Source organism: Phascolarctos cinereus, unplaced genomic scaffold, assembly GCF_003287225.1.
Source record: "Phascolarctos cinereus isolate Bilbo 61053 unplaced genomic scaffold, phaCin_HiC Scaffold_4;HRSCAF=312, whole genome shotgun sequence".
In the NCBI taxonomy this organism is placed as follows: Eukaryota; Metazoa; Chordata; class Mammalia; order Diprotodontia; family Phascolarctidae; genus Phascolarctos; species Phascolarctos cinereus.
The window spans coordinates 517,452,303-517,454,214 of NW_027555847.1; the positions used below are offsets into that span (position 1 = coordinate 517,452,303).

The 1,912-nt window shown below is 40.2% G+C and overlaps 1 pseudogene; it reads left to right on the top strand.

Annotated features, from left to right (window-relative positions):
- Positions 1 to 1,080: 1,080 nt before the first annotated feature.
- LOC110207785 (small ribosomal subunit protein uS19 pseudogene) lies at positions 1,081 to 1,544 on the top strand (annotated as a pseudogene).
- Positions 1,545 to 1,912: the final 368 nt, after the last annotated feature.

Sequence of the window (1,912 nt, forward strand, 5' to 3'; positions counted from 1 at the left end):
GGAGGTTCCTGAGACATTCCTTCTCACTCTTTGAACCTTAGATTTACATATTCACTCCTCTATACAGTTGCCAGGAAAAAGCCTTGGAATTTACAACTCTATCTAGGAACTCTGATAAGGAAGAAATGTATGTTATCACATCCTTGGCAGATGTTTCAGGGAGTGTCTCATGGGGAGGACTCTTTGAAGTTAGGATGGATTTTCTATATATATCCTGTACCCTCAGAAAAATAAACTGAGTCAATTTTCTGCTCCGCCTGGTCCCACCTCATGTCTTATTTCACGCCTCTCCATTCGGTGTGCTATCTGGTTGCCGGCGACAATCCCACACACTAAAAATTATCATACACACTATAAACATAGCTGGGTTGTCAGGTTTTTGCATCAGCAGTACAGTATAATAGAAGGAACACTGGACTTGAAATCAGAAGACACAGAGTCTCCTGCAGACTTCTGCTACCTATGTGACCTTGGGTCAATCATTTAACCTCTCTGGAGCCTAATTTCCTCATCTGTAAAATAGGAATAATGATACTTTCATCATTTGCCTCAAAGAGTTGTTTTGAGGAAATCTGAATGCTCCATATATATATATATGGTTATGTTGTATTTTACATACCAAGGGTCCCAGTATCATATATGCATCTGTGCATAAATCATGTTATCAATATTTAAATAAATGTAGTAATATCTCCTTTGAGAAGAGCATCACAAAGGTGATAGTGCCCTCCAGTGAGGCACTTATTTTTCTAAAATTTCATTCCCAGAAGAAGAAATCATATAATGTAATAGTTTAAAGCTGGAACAGACTTTCAATATCATCCAGTCCCACACCCTCATTTTAAAGCTAAAATTGAGGCCCACCGAGGTTGAGTGACTATTTGCCCGAGAACGTACAAATAATGAGTCAGAGAACTAGGAATCCAAAAGTAGATCATGATTAACACTGTGCCATACTGCCTTAGAGTGGGGATGCCTTTTCCTATACATTATCAGTACATCAGATAAGGGGTAAGGGGAGAGGTAGCAAGAATAGGTATGAAAATATAATTAGCCTTTTTTTTTTCCTGACAGCAGACAAGATGGTGGAAGTGGAGCAGAAAAACAAGCGAACCTTCCAGAAGTTTGCCTACCATGACATGGCCCTGGATCAGCTGCTGGACATGTCCTATGAACAGCTCATGCAGTCGTACGGTGCTCGACAGTGGCGGCGACTCAACAGGGGTCTACAGCGCAAACAGCATTCCCTCCTGAAGTGCCTGAGGAAGGCCAAGAAGGAGGCACCCCCCATGGAAAAACCCAAGGTTGTAAAGACACACCTTGGCCACATGATCATTCTGCCAGAGATGGTGGGAAGTATGGTGGGCGCCTATAATGGCAACACCTTCAATCAGGTAGAAATTAAGCCAGAGATGATTGGCCGCTACCTGGGCGAATTCTCTATCACCTACAAGCCTGTGAAACATGGCAGGCCAGGTATTGGAGCCACCCAGTCCTCTCATTTCATCCCTCTCAAGTAACTCGGATCCTAATAATAAAAATAAGAAGCCTCTGAAAGAAAGAAAGAAAGAAAGAAAGAAAGAAAGAAAGAAAGAAAGAAAGAAAGAAAGAAAGAAAGAAAAAGAAAGAAAGAAAGAAAGAAAAAAAGAAAGAAAGAAAGAAAGAAAAGAAAATATAATTAGCCATAACCTGAAATAGCATTAAATTTAGGTAAAATATGATTCTTAGAGGCAATTCTTATATTTTTAGATAAAATATAAGATTGATTAGATAATGCTTAGGGAAGCTGAGGAGAACCCAGATTGCTCAGACAGAAGAGAGACAGAGAGACAGAGACAGAGAAAGAATGAGAAGTTTGATAACCGAGCTGTTCTAGGGTAAGATAAGTCCTAGAAGACAAGGAGGATGAAAG